The following is an 18,171-nucleotide window of genomic DNA, read 5'->3' as shown; positions in this document are numbered from 1 at the left end:
CAGAAATGGGCTTGTATAGCGTCTGATGCAGCTGTCAGGTGAAGAAACTCAAGCAACGGAGGAGGGCAACTGGTCACGCACTGTCCTCTCTGTCCACTGGATTGCCCATCATTGTCCACACTCATTTATTGAGTTCCTAGAAAAGTGACTGAGCACCAGCACCTACACAGTTTTATAGCATCTGTCTGCCCCATTATCCATTCATCCCAACATCCCTGTAAGAAAAGAATAATTGCATTTTTTAAAATGATAACTACATCTGATTGACTGATATTAGGTGCTGAGCATTATTATTCTAAGCCCTTTACATAATTCATCCTGCATAATCCTCACCGTAAACACGTGAGGTACAAGTATTTTTGTCCCTATTTTACTGATGTCCCCTTGCCTGGCCACACAGGAGCCAGTCTACAGAAACACTCTTCTAGGGGCCCAGTGACCCGGAGACTCCGAGCCCGACTTGCGTTCTCTCAGCTGCAGCTCCAGTCCCCAGGCCACCTTCTGCCTGTTAGCATGAGGCCCCTATTTCTTCCCAGCTGTCCTTGGCTCTCATGTCCCTCCTACCAGAAGGGAACCTTGAGAAACTAACTGCCTCAGGAGGAAGAAGCCACTGGGTGAGCCGGGTGCTGAGGGAGGTGCTGAGTTCCTTTCCGCAAGCCTGCTCCTCCCCAGAGAAGGGCTGGCTCACCCAAGTCTCCCCGTATCCTGAAGGAGGGCCTCTTCTAGAAACTTGGCGAAGTGCTCTTCCTTCCTCGCCAGCTCAGGGGTCTGGCGTCATGTCTACTGGGGATCAAGCTCTCCACCTTCGTCCTAGATCCCAAGGGCTCCCTCCCCCACACAGCCCTCCCTCCCCGGCAGCCCCTCCCTCCCTCTCTCCAGCCCCCTCCCATCAACTGCAGCTGAAGCGCGGCAGAGAGAGCCCCGGCATGGAGTCGGGACACTGGGAATCAGCTCTGGTTCTGTCACTTACCAAATGCCTAACTCTAGATAGGGTCAGCCACCTGATGAGCCTCGGTTTTCTTACCTGGAAATTGGGGATCTGGAGGGGATGAACAGCGCTTTCTGTCCAGTCTGGTTTCCAACTCTTCTCCATCTTGTTACCTCAGCTCCAGCCAGACCTGTCTCCTGCCCGTGGATTATTTAACAAATTCATTCAACAGATGGGCTTGGCACAGAGCACTGTCCTGTGAGAAGTTCCAAAGAGCCCTGCTATCCAGCAGTCTGCAGTCTAGTGGGGCGGGGAGACAATAATCAGGCAATGACCAGACAGCATCCTGATGACTGTGTGCTGAGGCAACATGAGGCTGGGCATCTAACTCAACGTGAGGCTGGGCGTGGGGTGCCTACAAAGGAGGCACCAGAGAAGGGAACATCCAACCAAGACGGGAAAGCTTATACTGAGGCCCAGACAAGAGAGGGCTGGCAGGATTGGGGACGTTTGGTTGGGATGTTTGGCAGGATAGGGGATGATAGGAATCTGGTTTGGTTTGGTTGGACCATAATGTGTGCTCATGTACGTGGGCATGAGTGCGTATGTTTGTGTCTGCACACGTGCACATTGGAGTAGGAGAGAACAGAGGGATGAGCTTGGAGAGGTGGCCATGGGTTGGCTCATGCAAAGCAGATGTACCAAAGTGAACTCTGGGTGTTATGCAGAGAACAGTGGGAGCCCATTGTAGGGGGTTTAAGCAGGGAAGGGGCATGATCAGATCCATTTTTTTTTGCCATGAGAAGTTTGGATCTGATTTTTAAAAAAAGGTTGACGATACCAAGCATGTCTGAGGATATGGAGCCACTGAAACTCCCGTGCTCACATGCACTGGGAAGTGTACATGTAACCTGGCACCGCCATTGTAAAGAACCATGGCGTGATGTCTAGAAAAGTTGAAGATTCATGCATACTTGACCCAGCAACTCCATGTCTTGGTTTGTACCGTAAGAAACATGTGTGAGGATACTCACCTCAGTACCATTTGTAACAGTGAAGAAGTAGAAATGACCTAAACAGGCATCTCTAGCAGAACAGCTGTGTAAATTTCAATTTATTTATACACTGGAATACTATATGATGGTCAAATGAACGAGCTCTATCTTCATGTATCAAGGACAAATCCGGAAAACAATGAGCAGGGGAAGCAACTTGCAAAAGGATATGAACCTTATGCATATGTATAATACCAACTAAAATACCATAGGGTTTGTGGATCATCAGTAGAAAAGGTAGAAAAACTTGGGAACAAATCCCATCAATTTTAGGAAAATGTTTACTCTGTGGAGGGAGGGTTAAGGGATAGGATAGAAATTTAGCTACCATTTTATTATATTTCTGTAAAACACAGAGAGAACCAAAGCAAGCATGGTGATGTGTTAATACCTACTGATTCAAAACAGTGGAGGTCTTGATGGCTCTTGAATTATTTGCCATGCTTGGTATGTTTAAAGTATTTTGCAACTAATTTAAAATGCATTGGTGGAGAACAGGGTGAGGTGGGTACAGATACGCTGAGGAGGCTTAGACTGTGTCCTTGTGAGGGGTGCTGTGACCCAGGCCAGGGGAGGGCCCCGCAGAGTGGATGTAAGTGGATGTAAGTGAATGATACTCAGACGGCAGGATCAGCACCACTCTCTGCCTGCTGGGATGTCTTCCTGCCTCTTCTCTCTATCTCAGGTTCCTGATCCAGGTTCCACCTCCAAGGAGGCCCCTTCAACCACTCCAGTCCTCTGAGGTCCTGCTTGTCTCACACCCTATTGCCCCTGCAATCGCAGTCACTCCTGGGGTCATTCCATGCAACCGTGTCAGAACTCATGGTGCCTGTCTGTCTCATCTCTTCAGTGAATCCATGTTTGTGCAACGCACGAATCCTCTCAGTCTCTTGGTGGGTGTCCCTCCAATCACATCTCTCTGGCTAATTGCTCTGTCCCCGTGTCTCACAGAATGCCAGACACGTGGTTGCTGCAGGAGAAATTCTAGTTCAATGAATAAATAAACAAATAAATAAGCAGATGACTAAGTGAGTTCCAGAAAGAATTATTGAGAAATGAAGAAAGACAACGTGGCAGCCCTGGCTGAATTCAAACCCTCCTTTTGCCATTAGCAAGTAGTGACCTTGGGAAAGTCACCTCACCCCTCTGAATCTGTTTTCCTAGCTATAAAATGGAGAGAGCACCCATGTGTCATGAGTGATGCTTATAGATATTATTATTGATATATACCTATAGACACTCTGGTTTGTGGAGGTTATAGCCATTCTATATCTCTAAGATGCCTATTGTTTCTTACCAATCAGTTTATGTTTCATGGCTCTTTCCTTGTTCCCAGCCCAGAAAGTGTGGCTTTCAATACCAGGTGACCCGGTCCCTTTGGCAGACAGCCTGGTGAACCTCTGACCCAAGCTGGGCCAATCAGACTGTCTCTCTCAGGAACCTGGAATACAGAGACCTAGTCAACCAACTTGCATTCATCAGACATTTGATGAACAGCCTACTCCAACCAGGCCCTGAGCTTGCACAGCTTGTATTCAGGATCAGAGTCTGGGAAGTTGGGGCTAGGGCTGGGAGGGGAATAGATCAGTGCGCTCTCTCCTGCCCAGGGTACCACAGCCTACCTCACAGGGACTTTGTGGACAAGCCTTCTCTCTCCTGTAAGGTCAAGTCTGACTTGCTCCTGCCATTCCCACAGAACTTGGTCTAGTGCCTGGCACCAGGGAGGTGCTTGGGTAACACGGATTTAAGTAAATTGTGTTGGATTGGAATGGAAATGGGCCAGGACTCATGAGGGAAAGAGAAAGCAAGCCGGAGGGTGCAGACAAAGCCAAATCATGGGAGGCATGTTTTAAGCAATTACAGATGTTCAACTTATTGCAGAAAAGGCTTGTGGGCAACAAGTAAGAAAAGGGATCTGATGTTTTCTGTGCGTAAGAGTCACAGAGAAGCAGAGGTGGCTTCATACCAGGAAAACCTTTCTGTTGGAACTGCTCATAGATACACTGGGTTGTAGGTGCCCTGTTAGGGGAGGTGTCCAAGCAGAGACTGGGCGCTGGACATGGGGGTTGGCCCAAATGAGCCGCAAAACTCCTTTCAACTGGGAATGCCTAACGTCACGCTTTCATTTGTTGGTGTGCCCTAGATGAAACTGTTAGTCCAAGTTCTCTTTATTAATGAGAGCTCTCAGAAACCCTGGCCCTGTGTTCTGAAATGAGTATCAGACAAAGAGCATCCATGGGATAACTGTTACGACTTATAATTTCAGTTTTTATTGCACAGTTTTATTAACGTTGGATAAAGTTTTAAGAAAAGCTTTTTTTTTGCCTTAAAAATGTTAATGGGCTGCCTGTCAGCTTCAAAGGAAGAAAAATTGCAAACAAGAAGATGGTGTAGCTACAGAGTTAATGTGGAAGTGGAAAGAGAAGCAAAGTTCCAGCCGAGTGCGTGGCGTGCGCTCAGCACAGGCATGCATCCTGCTCGATCTGTTTTGACAGCATGCCCAGAGTCACCAAGGGGACAAAATCATGAGGAAGACCCGAACAGTTTGCAGAATCCAGTGAACCTTGTTGTCTGGGTGATGCCAGCTGACCGAAGAGGGATAAGCAACACTCCTAACTGTACTATGTGCAAGAAGAATTCCTCCACCCCGTAACAATACCTCCCCTGGTCCCCTCCCAGTTTACTTCTCCCTTCATCCTGACAATCTACTCCTTGAATACACAGGGCCATTCTCAGAACAGGCAGAAAGGGAAAAGCTGGTGCGGTTCTTTGGGGGCTCATCCTGCTCCTATCTTCTTCTCGAGCCTTTTGGCATCTCGGAGCTTGTCAGGGAGCCACCCCCCCGCTGGACCCGCCATTGAGCGTGTATGTAAACCCATGCAGCCAGCTTCCAGGATCCACACATCAAAGCCAGAGAAGCGCTTGCAGAACAAACAGAAATGACAAAGGATGCTCTCACTAGACAAATATCAATAGCCGTGGTTTTAGGTTTGGCCATGGCACTACGAAAAACCCAGAGCCTACACCTGAAACCCTTAATATCAGAGTCTCTGGGGTGGGACACGGACATTAGCATTTTTACCTTAAAAAATAGGTATACTTTACATACCTCTGAAACTTCTAGAGCTTAACTAGCTTAACTACACATGGGAATGTGTTTATTTAAATGTGCGCACCCATGTAGCCTGTACTCTGACCTAGACACGGAGCATCTGCATCGTCTCAGGACACACCCTCCTGCCCTTTCTCATCAATACCATCCTCAGACTTCAGAGCTCAGGATAAACCATTGTTCTACCTTTTCTTTTTTACCTTAAATTAGTCTTACTTGTTCTAGACTGCATATAAATAGAATGGCACACTATACATTATGTCGTGCCTGGCTTCTTTTACTTAGCATAATGCTTTTGAGATTTATCCACGTCTCGTATGTGGCAGTATTCTGCTCCTATTTCTTAGCTCAGTTGTGTTGCACTTTACAGATGTGTTCTCCGTATCTCTCCATTCATCAGTGGGTTTTGGTTGCTTTCAGTTAGCGGAAACTCTGCATAAAGCCTCTGTAAGCAGTCACTTACTAGTCTTTGTGAGGACATACGGTTTTATTTCAGTTGGTTGCATACCCAGGAGTGAGGTTGCTCTGTTACTTCATGAGTATAGGGTTAACTGTATAAGAAACTTCTAAACTGTTTTGCATACTATAACATTTTTACGTTCCTACCAACAGTAGATGAGAGTTCCAGTTACTCCACGTCCTTTCCAGCATTCGCTATTGTTGGTTTATTTTTTTAATGAACTTTTTATTTACAGAAAAATTGCAAAGGTAGTAAAGAGAGCTCTTAATTCCTGCACCCGGTTTCCCTGATCATTAACACGGTAGTGTGGGACATGTGTTACAGGTGGTGACACACTGACGGTACATTATTGTTAACTGAGGTCCATTCTTCACTTAGATTTCTTTAGTTCTTACCTAATGTCCTTCTTCTGCCCCAGGGTTCTACCCACAATGCCACAGTGCACCTCACCATTATGTCCCCTTGGCCTGCTCTTGGCTGTGACATGCTTCCCTTGTTTCTGATGACCTTGACGGTTTTGAGGATCATTGGTTATTTTCTCAGACGTCATCAGTGGGAGTTGGTCTGATGTTTTTCTCAAGATTAGATTGGAGTGAAGGATTTGGGGGAGGAAGACCACAGAGTTGAAGTGTAATTCTCTGCACATTATATCAAGGCTCTATACTAGGAACATGACTCATGCCTGTTGACGACCACTTCAACCACCTGGCTTACGTCCTGAGGAAAAACAGTCTTTCAGGGCGCCCACCTATTCAGCTACCTTTTCTATGGCTCACTCTGCCCTCTGCGGGGTCTAGTCTGCTATTATCCAATCTGTTAATTTTTAAATTTTCAAATATGATTATTTGGGGGTTCTAGAGTTTCTAGTTGGTTCTCTTTGTTTTTATTTTTCTGTTGCTATTTCCTAATCTGTTCAATTCTTGTATTGATCTCATCCTTTAAATCCATGGCGAGTTTACAGACTCCCGTAGCCGTTTCCTGCCAGGCCTCTCATGGCCTCCCTCTGTGTGCACATCCACTACTCACCAAGAGACTTCAGGAGATTCCATGAACATTTTGTGTGAATATTTTCAGAGCTCCTTAAGTGTTTCCAAAGCACATCTATGCCGAAAGGTATTGAGCATTAGTTCCCTGATTATGAGGGAGCTGGGGGGCCATTCCTGGTACCAAAGGAAATGCAGAGTTCCTCAAGACTGACTGGTCCTGGACAAAGTCGTGAAGGATGTTGATAAAGGAACCCTACTCTAAAACAGCTCTAACCTGGGGGGCTGAAAGGAACAGAAGATTAGATAACTCAGTGAGTCAAGTTTAATCTACTTCCTGCCCTTTAAATGGATCAGCTATGACAGTTTTCTCTGGCTCCAAGACTTTCCTAACCTCTACACTGCAGAAAATAAAGTGATAGCTACCTGGTCCAAAAGAATTCCTGGCACACTAAAGCCATTAGGTGGAAGAAATTAAATCAAATCTTGGTGAATTTCTAGCAGTTGTCAGGTTCTAAGCCCACAAGGTATGACAAAGAACAAGATAGGATTTTTACCCTAAAGTAGTGCCCAATCTACTTGAAATCCCTGTACATATGGATCTAAATGAAATGCATTTCAGGACATGATGGGAGGAGGTTCATGGTAAGGCAGAGATACATTCAAAGTGCTTTTAGGATAATGGGTACTTGGAACTTTGGGTCACAAAGGAATAGCTTTTGAGTTGGGTCTCATTAAGGATAAGAAGGGTGAAGAAGATGGGGGAGTACAGAAGGGAAGGGTGTCCTAAGCAAAAAGAACGTGTGCAGAGGAGAACAAGTAGAACATTAGGGGAAATTTGGGAAGACCTGTGGAAAAAAAGATGAGGAGGGGTAATAGTTTATGGAACAGCAGAAATAAGATGCCTGCATCCCCCCCATCAAGCAAGATAACTCACGTTTAGGAAATAAAAATAACGTACGTATTTTCCACTGATTTTTAATGGACCTCACCTTATGCAGTGCTACAGTAGGTCCTCAGCAGAAGTTTAACACGGGTCTGTCGTTGCAGTGAGGGAGCCGGAGATGTCTGACCGTTTGAATCTCACCTGGAGATTGTAACCTCACTGAGGTTACAAAATCTTGCGTTTTAGCACCAAACTGTGGAGAGGGATCTTTCCTTCAGAATGTGATTGTTCTCCTTATTTCCCATGTGCACAGGCACAGCAGGAAGGTCAGGTAACTGAGGAGACTGGAAAGCTTAAGAATCAAAGGCACTCAGCCGAAAATGTGTCTTAGAAACCTATCTCCCCGCAGCCAGAAAACAGGAGTCTGGGGCTGCCACTTATTTGCCGCACGTTGTGCCCCTGAGAAAGTCCTTTCCTTCCTCAGTTTCCTCGTCTATGAAATGAGCGCATTAATGCCTGCTCCCCCTCTTCTCTCATGGGATTCTCAGGAAAGCCCGAATGACCTACTTAGTGTGCAAAAGTCTTGAGAGGTTCAGAGCACAACCGTGATGCAAAGGGTTATTATTACTAATAATAAACAAGAAGAATGTGTAACAATGACCAGAATTTCCTGTTGAGACAACAACTTCACAAAACTATTAAGAAAGATAGGATGTTTGTCGATTCCACAAGGAGAGTTATGTGCCGGTATTGTTTCAACAGTCTCCAGAGAATAAAGGGTTTGGTAGCAAGAAAGAATGAGCCAATTTGTCCTAAAGACTTTAGTTCTTTTTAACATCGGCTCAATAGTTTTTTGTGCCTTCCCAAGATTTTTCCCTGCCAATCCTGCTGTGATTGAGGAGGAATGGGTATTACTCAGTTGATTTTTTTTCCTGAAAATAATTTATCTTTCCATGTGCTAAGACTCATGTAAGTTAGATCTGGAAACACCCCCTCCTCCCAGACAGCCCCCAGGCACAATGCTGGGCCCCGGAGAGCATCTACTTCCTCCTGACCTCAGAGTTTTGTTTCTTCTATTGTACTTACCAAGAAAAGAGGGAAATGCGTGCCTGACCCCAAACCAGTCCACCAGAACCCCTCCATTCCCCTTCCATCAGCTGAGGTCAAGAGGCTTTCATGTGGGTACCAGTTGGCATTTATAGATTTGTGTGGGCAAAGCCCTCTGGCAGATCCACACTGAATGCAACAGAAGGACTCTTTCTTGTCAGTCTAATGATGCCTGGTGGTGGGTGACTCTGATGACATTTGGGCCACCGTCTTCATTTCATGTCATCACACAGTAGCCGACTGCCCTTCCCCATGTCCCACCATGAAAACCCTGTGGGTTCTGGCGCCAGATGGTGATCCAAAGCCCGCATTAAACTGCTTTTCCTTCCAAATTTCCACTAACATAATTAAACTGCTATGATAATGGGAAAATACTGCATTGCCCTGAGCGCTTGGAAAGAGTTCCCTTTTTGGCCAGAATTTCACAGTGCTGCTCACATCATAATGTGCATGTGAACTGTTGGGAATCTTGTTAAAATGCAGATTCTGATTCAGTATGTCTGGAATGGGGCCCAAGAACTCACATTTCTTTTAATTTTAATTTTAATTCTTTTAGCCTCACCCAAGGACATTTTTTTTCATTGCTTTTAGATAGAGAGGAAGGGAGAGAGAGAAATATCCATATGAGGAAGAAACGTGGATTGGTTGCCTTCCATATGCCCAGGACGGAGATTGTACATGCCCAGACCAGAGAGTGAACCCACGACCTAGGTCCGTGCCCTGACCAGGAATCAAACCAGCAGACTTTCAGGTATAGGATGACACTCCAACCAACTGAGACACACAGGCCAGGGGAAGAACCTGAACTCCGAACCAACTCTCAGGTGAGGCTGATACTGCTGGTCCCTTGCACACTGACTTGTACACTGAGGAGCAAGTAGGAAGACAAACGTGAGCCATTCTCTCAGAACTCAAAGGAAATGGTTAAGGAGATACAAATGCTGAAAGGAGAGTTGAAGAGTAAGCCAAGAGTTACAACAGAGCTTCTACGTATAGGACAAGAGAACTGAGGAGATAGAGAAAAAAAATAAAGTTGCATGTATGTTTCAACTTTAGAAAGACTTATGAGTCTAATTCATCTTATCGGTATCATAAAGCAGAAATACCACATAACTTAGATAGATGACAAAAACAATCTGAGAAGATTCAACATTTCACCATCCTCATCATCCTTATCGAGAGAAAAGACTTTTACTTTCTGCAAGTGACAAATGTACTCACGTAAAACGAAACCCCACGGGACACTCAGCAATGAAATACGAGAGCCGTTCCCGTTCACATCCATGACCAGAGGATGCCCACTCCCATCAGTATTATCCACACTGCTCTGCAAATTCTCTTCCAGACATCCAAATGCAAAAATGAAATTGGGGTGGTGGCAGTGAGGGTTCCATTCTGTTTCACGTCATCCAGCGTCTTCCACTCTCCCCTAGGCTGGAGGGAGCAGACCAGCTGGCACAGCAGCCACTGCAGGGCTCTGGAGCCCCAGGCCTTGGAGGTTCTCTGCTCAGGCAGCTCGGGGGTGGCTCTCCCGCTGCCGCTGTGCCCACCGTGTCACACAGACTCCATGTCCCAGGCCTCCCAAGCATTTTGTGCTCCCTTTGTCCTTCCATCCCTTCCCACCTGTGTCCAGCCCACATACACGCTACTACAGTTCCCTATAACGTGCCACACAGCCATTTACTTTTATTGTTCTCTCAGGCAGAATTTCAATGTTTAAACAATACGGCAATACATAGTACATAAAACAATAGCATTGCCTTTGCAAATAAAGCTGAACGAGAAAAATTAACATGATAGCAACCAGGGAACTTTTTAAATGAGTATTAATATAAACTAATCCTAACAAATATTAAATGGTGTTATAAAGGGGCAAGGTTTTTAACATTATGCTAGCAGAAGAAGAAAAGACAGATAGTTTAATGCACAAAAGACAGTTCAGAAATAGCCCCAACCATGTGTAAAAAGTAAGTTCTAATGCTATTGTTTCTAAATCAATGAGAAAAGGGTGTACAGTGGTGCAACTTACTAACCACATGGAAAAAAATAAAATTAGACGCCTACCTCACACCACTCACAAATTCCAGATAAGTTAAAGCTATTAATGTAAAAATGAAACCACAAAAGTCTGACCAGAAAATCTGCATGTCTATTTAAATAATCTTGGACTGGGAAAAGATTTTTAAACCTGCCAGCAGAGATGGAACAAAAAATTAAAACATCAATCAATTTTAATTTTAAAGATCTGTATAGTGCTTTTAAAGGGCCATGATTTAACTGCAATAATGAAGTAAAGAGGACCTGGAACGAATTAGACTAACTTAGTCCTTCACCAAGTCTACTAAGGGATTTGTAGAGCAAATCAAACTCACACCACAGTTTTGCCTTTATGATAGCTGCAAGGTGATAAATACATAATTTATAATTGTTTGGAAAGCGTATGGTCAACGTGGATGGACCTCAGAAATAGTATGCTGAGTGAAACAAGTCAGACGGATAGGCCATGTGTCCTATGAGTTCTTCATTATGGAAAGTCAATAGCAAATGGAATGAGCAAATCTACAGAAGCAGATTAATTATTGGTGGGGACCGATGGGAGAGGAGAATGGAGAATGACTGCTAATGTATGCAAGATTCTCATTTGCACATGATAAATATGGTTTGGAAGTTGTGGTGATGGCTGCCTAACTTTGTTACTATACTAAAAACCATTGATTTATACACTTTAAGAAGGCGAATTTCACAGTATGTGACATATCTCAATTTTCTGGTGGGTTCAGTTCTTCTCAGTTGACCCTGCTGTTCTTGCTATAGCACGGTGAGTTTAAAAACTCCCTTAGGGCATCATCCCAGCTCGGTGTCTGGGGAAAATTTACTCCAAGGGTCTTTCTAACCTGATGGCCAGGGTGGGGTCACCAAGGACACGCCTCCTCACTTTATAATGCTGGCTCGGCACAGGGCCTCTCCCAATTGGATAAGCTACCCATACACCCAACTACCAAGTTCCATCTTGCCATGCAGGCTCCAAGCAACTCAAAAAAAAGTCTGCTTTAATTTATAAAGTTGAGTAAGTATGTGCTGAACCTCCAGTGGGTGGATTTGGCCATCTGTGGCTTCAGAGTATTTCTGAACTTTTGGTTCCTAAACCATGGCCTTGAACTCATGAGCATTGGGATCGTCTTCCAGAGCGCCACTGACATCCCTTTCCAGCAACTCCGTGTCAGTGGGCCTTCTGTCCATCGTTCAACACGTAACTTACAGATGTGACTTATCAGAACTGGAAGGAACTTTGGAGTTTCATCGGCCCCACTAGCCTAACTCCTACGGCCTACTATCACTATTTAATAGATGGGGTCCAGAGAGGAGAGGGAGCATCCTAGATGACCCAACAAATAAGTGTGGAAACAGAACTAAGTTAAGTTCCTGTGTCCCAGGCCACAAAACCCACATGCAGTACCTCTGATTGTTTCTGTTGCAATTAAGGGCCTGAGTAACTCCACTTCCAACTCAATAGTCACCCATGCAGTGAAACGCAGATGTCATGGCACAAGACCGGCATCAGGACAAGGGTCTCAAAGGCTTGCAATCTGAAAGCCATGCTCAGGACAGCCCCCTCCGGCAGACACTGCTAGGAGAAAGCACCTTCTCCAAGCTCCCTAGAACTATGTAAACTTAGCCTTGTTCATAGCTGTGGGTGGAATTAACAAACAGGAGGGACCCAACTATCTGAAGAGCAAATTTTATAGTCTCTGAAATACTGTAGCAGACAGGGAGCACCTTTTCCCCTCCTCTCCCCTGTAGATGCAGAAGTTTCAATCATAGTATCAGATGCCCTTTCATTTACGTATTTGTTCAACCAACACATACTTTCTAAACACCTACCATGTTCCTGGCCCTGTGTCAGACACTGGGACATGAACACAGGTCAAGTATAAACCCAAGATCAAGACCCCACCATATAACCAGCCCTGATCATTTGTACCAAGCACCTTGGAAGCACAGGCAGGGTCAGGATCCTGGTCTGGGAGTCAGGGAAGCCTTCACAGTGTTGATCACATTTAAGCTGCATATGGAAAGTCTTCACATGGCCGAGGAGGAAGGAAAGCTTTTCTGACATAGGAACACATGAGCAAAGGCGCAAAGCATGAATCCGCATGGTGTTTGGGAAAGGAGAAGGGTCCGGGGTTTCTGGAACATGGAGCCTGGAGCTGTTACATTGGCCTCTTCCCGCTGAGTCCCCATCACTGAATTATGGGTTGCTTGGGGTCAAGCCAGGGACTGTGCATTATCCCCTTCTAAATTTTCAGCACCTGGCATAGTGCCCAGAGCCTGGTCAGAACCCTACAAAATTTTTCCAAGTGAATGAATAAATGAACAGAAGAGCCTGCGGGTTTTAGGCACTAACTATATGGCAGGCATTGTACTAAGTGCTTTACACACATCGAACAATGTAAAGCTCACATAGACCATATGAATTTGCTATTCTTATTATACTCCCCTTTAACAGAGGAAATGAATAGGGCACAGAGGCATGAAATACCGTCTCCAACATCACTACAGAGCCAGTAAGAGTCTATCTGGTCTTCAAACCCAGATCCCAGGCAGAGGTGTGCTCAGTGACTGCTTCCTGCCTCCCCAGGGCCCACGTCTGTCCTTAGTTCTGGAGTTTGCCCTCTGAAATGCTGTTCTCTCACTGCAGTGGGATGCATAGTGGGAGGGAGGGGTCTGAGGGTGAAGAGCCTCAGCCACCAGACTTGGGATCCTGGGCTCTACCTTACGGATAGACAGTGGAAGGTTTAACGTGAGCTGACAAATGTGCCCTGGGTCTTTTCATTACTTTGCAGGGAAACGAGCTTTGCATGGACTTAGAAGACTGGAAAGAACCCCTGGGAAGAGGAAGCTAGAATCCAAAGTTCCTTTGCTCTGTGTCAAGGTAGGTACAACCAGATATGTGAAAAGTGGCGAGCAGGACAAAACCCCTGATGTGCTAAGGCTGTCTCTGTGTGAGAGTCTTAAACATCTGGGCCTTTCTGTGCTCTAAATTTGTATCTACTTCCTCCTAATCACGATAAGCCCAGGGCCAAGAATCCATGCAATTGTACTAGGTCACTTGATTGCTTTCCTCTTGGAAACCTTGAGCCAACCACAGGGAAATTCTCTGGGCCAGGCAAAGAATAAAGGTCAATGTCATGTTGCATCCTGATGACTTTTACAGACCCCAGGAGCCACAGGAGAAATCAGTTCCAGTCAAAGGAGTCATGAAATTGTTAAAGATTCTTCAGGTGATGGAAAAAATATACACCAAGAACAGGAAAACAATGCAAAGTGCCTCCAGCAGCACAAAGTTTACTTCTCATCGTTGTTTAAATAAAAACAGGCCAGTCAAGCCCTGGCTGGTGTAGCTCAGTGCATTGAGTGCAGGCCTGAAAACCAAAGGATTGCGGTTCGATTCCCAGTCACGGCACAGGCCTGGGTGGCAGGCCAGTTCCCAGCGAGGGATACACAAGAGGCAACCATACATTGATATTTCTCTCCTTCTCTCCTTCCCTTCCCCTCTAAAGATAAATAAATAGAATCTTTAAAAAAAACAGGCTGGTCAAAGCACAGGACTGTGTTCTTCAACCCACTGTTAAATGATCTGTTAAGAGTATGAATGGGAAAAGCACTATTGTAAGTTATTCCTACTTTTCTTGGTTGCCCACAACTTTGTAATTAACCACACTATCTGTTTCAAAGTTTTTTCTCTAAATGTAAAAGTAATACATATGCATTGTTGGACTTTTGGAAGATAAAGAGGTAAACAAATAAAAAGCACTGCAACCCACCACGAACAATTTTTCTAACAAAAAATGAAATGGTATTGTACATATAATCTTGTCTTTTCTTTCATTCAGCATTTATCAGTAACCTCATCCTATACACCCAGCGTTCTTCACGCGTGTCATTTTTACCAGTTATTTAGGTTGTTCAGTGTGGTTGTGCCATAATCAAATTACATGGTCCACAGACGGTAGACACAGCTTGTCTACAGTCTTCTGATTTTATGAATGAATGACCTTGTAGAGATATCTTTGCCCCACTCTCATTAGGGTTTCTTTAGGAAGTAGGATTACTAAACCAAGGGATATGAAAAACTTTCTTGGTAGATATTGCCAAATTGTTTTCCATTTGTTCAACAAATATAATCAGGTGCCCAAATGCCAGGTGTCGTCCTGGCAAACAGTGTGCTCTGGGTAGCTATATTCTCATGACGGTAGCGACCTGTCATCCCAGCAGCCATGTATGAGAATGCCTGATTCTCACGCCTTTGCCAGTGTGATGATCTTTTAAGAATAAACTTTGGGTAACCTAATAGTCAAAAAAATACTTTCAATTATTGTTTTACTTTGCTAGTTTTAAAAATATTTTAAAGACTTTATTTGTTTATTTTTAGAGAGGGGAAGGGAGGGAAAAAGAGAGGGAGAGAAGCATCAGTGTGTGGTTGCTTCTCACACATCCCTTGCTGGGGACCTGGCCTACAACCCAGGCATGTGCCCTGACTGGGAATCGAACCAGTGACCCTTTGTTTCACAGGCCGGCACCCGATCCACACCAGCCAAGGCTGCTAGTTTTTGATTAACATACTTTCCCATAAATGTTAGCAATTATCTCTATTTATATGTGTGAGTTGTCTGCTCACGTTCTTTTTTGTATTAAGATGTTTGCCTCTTCTTCCTGGCAAAAGCTTTGATTATGTTCTAGAGGGTAACTTGTTGTCTGCCATATTTTACAAATACGTTTCATTTGCACTCTGTTTATTCACAGTGCTTTCTAACTTTCCTTTGGCAAATCTTGGACACATACCAGGTTTGTGGGATCTTGGACACCTCCAGGCGAGGGTGCGCATCCTTCTGTGAGCCACCCGCCAAGTCATCACTGGTTGTGGAGGGTGGAGGGGAGCAGCCTGGTAGGTGGCGTCCCAGAAGAGGCAGCTGAGAGCATCAGCAGTCAGCACCACTGCAGCTGGAGGTGGGTCCAGAAGCCTGGTGAAGGGGAGCTGGTGGCGGGGCCAGGGTTGGGGGCAGGGGGAGCACCATTGGTGTGTCCTACACGTGTCCCAGAACCTGAACGGCAGTGTGGCAGTGGGATTGTGGGGAGGGCAGCACGATCAGCTTGGCAATCACTGGAGGTCAGTCTGGCTTCAGTGCGGAGACCGGACCTGGGAGAGGGCAGAGATGGGCTGCAGGAGCCGCGGAATGATTGAGTAGGTTTAGCACGTGCAAAATGCACAATGCCCCACCTTCAGGAGTCACTGTGACCACGGTTAACATGCTAAAGACTGAGAAATCTTACAGTGTAGAAACTCATTTAGCTTTGTTCAAATCCACATTTCCCAAGAAATTGCAGAGGAACAGAAAGGACAGAAGAACAATGGGAAGGGCCAACTCCAGGCTTGGAGCCTCCAGTCAGAGGCTTGGACTACAGGGTTCCCGAACAGCAAAGAAGTAGGGGGATTGGAAACACATTCAGGAGTTAAAAAACACAGCACTTAATTGGGAATTGGATATGGAACAAGAGAAAGGGAAATGTCAAGGATGACTGACTCCTGGGTTTCTAATTTAGGCATCGGGGTGGTGCCTAAATTATTCATTCTTTCCCCATCATTCTTGGGGAAAGATCAGGTCTAACTTCAAGTGAGAGGTGGGGTTGGGTGGGCAGGGAGTGAGGACCATGCATTTCCAAATAAATGTTACCCTTCATGTTTTAAGCTAATAAATGCCAGCAAAACGTGGAGCCTTGGGGAGAGCCATGGGCTAGAGACTCGGGTTCTAGGTCCAGCTCTACCAACCAGTGATTCTAGACCCTTCACTCTGCTGAGCCTCAGTTTGCCCATTCAAAAATGGAGGTAAGGCCTGTTCCAAAAGTGTAAAATCTAACCCCAATACAAGAGCATCGTTGTGATTATCACTAGCAGTCATTAGGGGTCCTCTCAGCCATGATTCCCTAAGGAATCAAGTCCAACAAGACATGAGGTCAAGAGACCCAGACACACAGATTGAGAACATGACCATGTTATAACACTAACGACACAGATTCACTTACAATCATCCCAACAACATTGTTTTGAGCAGAAAAAATTTTTTTTCTCTGTCATTAATGTCTCTCCCTCTTATTACTCCTACGGAGCCAGGGTTACCCCTACCCCTATCAAAACCTGATCTCAGGAAATCAGCCGCTGATTAGCATTAAAGAGAGAATGCCAATACATCCTGAAGGGTTCTCTCCCCAGAGGTCATTTTTCCTCTTCAGCGGACAATCAAGGCCTTTGACAAAAGCAGGGAGTCCCAAGGGCAGACTTGGAGGACAAGGAGCTCACGCAGAGAGGAAGGAGCTCAGGGTGAAGTAGGGGGTCACGAGGCTGTATGCTTCATCCAGACAGCAGGAGGAACGGTAGCTGCCCGGGCTGAGATGGGGCTGATGGAGAGTTCAGTTTTAAGGGGGACAGAGTTTCTATTTCTCAAAATGGGAAGAGCTTTGGAGATGGACGGTGGTGATGTTTGCACGACAACACGAATGTCTGTACAACCATATACATGTAAAACGGTTAAAATGAGAAATTGTGTATGCATTTCACAATAATACTAATAAGGTATCGAGGAAGTTCAGTGTCCCATCATTATAAATTTGTCAAAACCAATAACACATACAACACCAAGAGGACAGCCTAGTGTGAACGGTGACTCAGGTAAGGATGTGTCGGTCAGTTCCCCGACTGGAATCAAATGTTCCACCCCCGTGCAGGACCTGAGAAATCTCTGAACCTCTCGCTCAATTTTTCTGTGAGCCTAAAACTGCTCTAAAATAAAATATTTTTGGAAGAAGAAGAGGGAGATGGAGAAGGAGAAGGACGAAAAGAAGGAAGAGGAGGAGAAGAAGAAGGAAGGTCTAGGGTCTGTGCTGCTCGGCCCGGTGCTCAGAGGGAGCGCCCTACAGAGGGAGCCTGGTCACACACACATGCACACGCACAACTTCCCCAGCCTTCTCTGGCCAGAAAGGCGAGGGGAGTGGGCCCTCATCGCTGGTCACTCAGGCCCAGTTCAAGATTCACCCCGGAGCTTTCGATATTCAAAGGAATCTTTGTTTTCATTGCGAAGCCATTTCTTATCCCATGTAGCTCTTACCCAGATGCACTTTGGATCTCATATATGGGGGAAAAGCATTACTCATTTAAAATAAACTAAAAATAACCATCCTCCCCCATTTCCTGGAGCCAAAAAAAGGCGATGTGAAAGGGACAGGAAAAAGAAAGACATGCAAAAGAACCCCGGGCTGGGCATACAGAAGCCTGGCTTCAAAATCTGCCTCTGGCCCTCGTGTGCTGTGTGACCTTGGGCAAGTCCCTGCCCCTCTCTGGGCCTCAGGCACCTCATCTACCAAATGACAGAGTTGCATTGGAACCTTCAACTCTGACATCCTATTTTTCTGTGAGAAGTAAGACAGGAAGATGAGACATCTTATTTTGCTATTCATCCAATAGATGAATCACTTTTATTAGTCAGAAACCTTTCCAAATTAATTTTGATGTGATCCATGTGGCAAGAAGTGGCAAAGGTCATCTCTCCTCTCCTTCCTGTGCTAGTGTCTAAAAACAGCCCGTAAG

This window comes from Sturnira hondurensis, unplaced genomic scaffold (assembly GCF_014824575.4).
Source record: "Sturnira hondurensis isolate 20B ecotype Veracruz unplaced genomic scaffold, ASM1482457v3 Scaffold0022566, whole genome shotgun sequence".
NCBI classification, from domain to species: Eukaryota; Metazoa; Chordata; class Mammalia; order Chiroptera; family Phyllostomidae; genus Sturnira; species Sturnira hondurensis.
Note: the sequence above shows the minus strand (reverse complement) of the source record.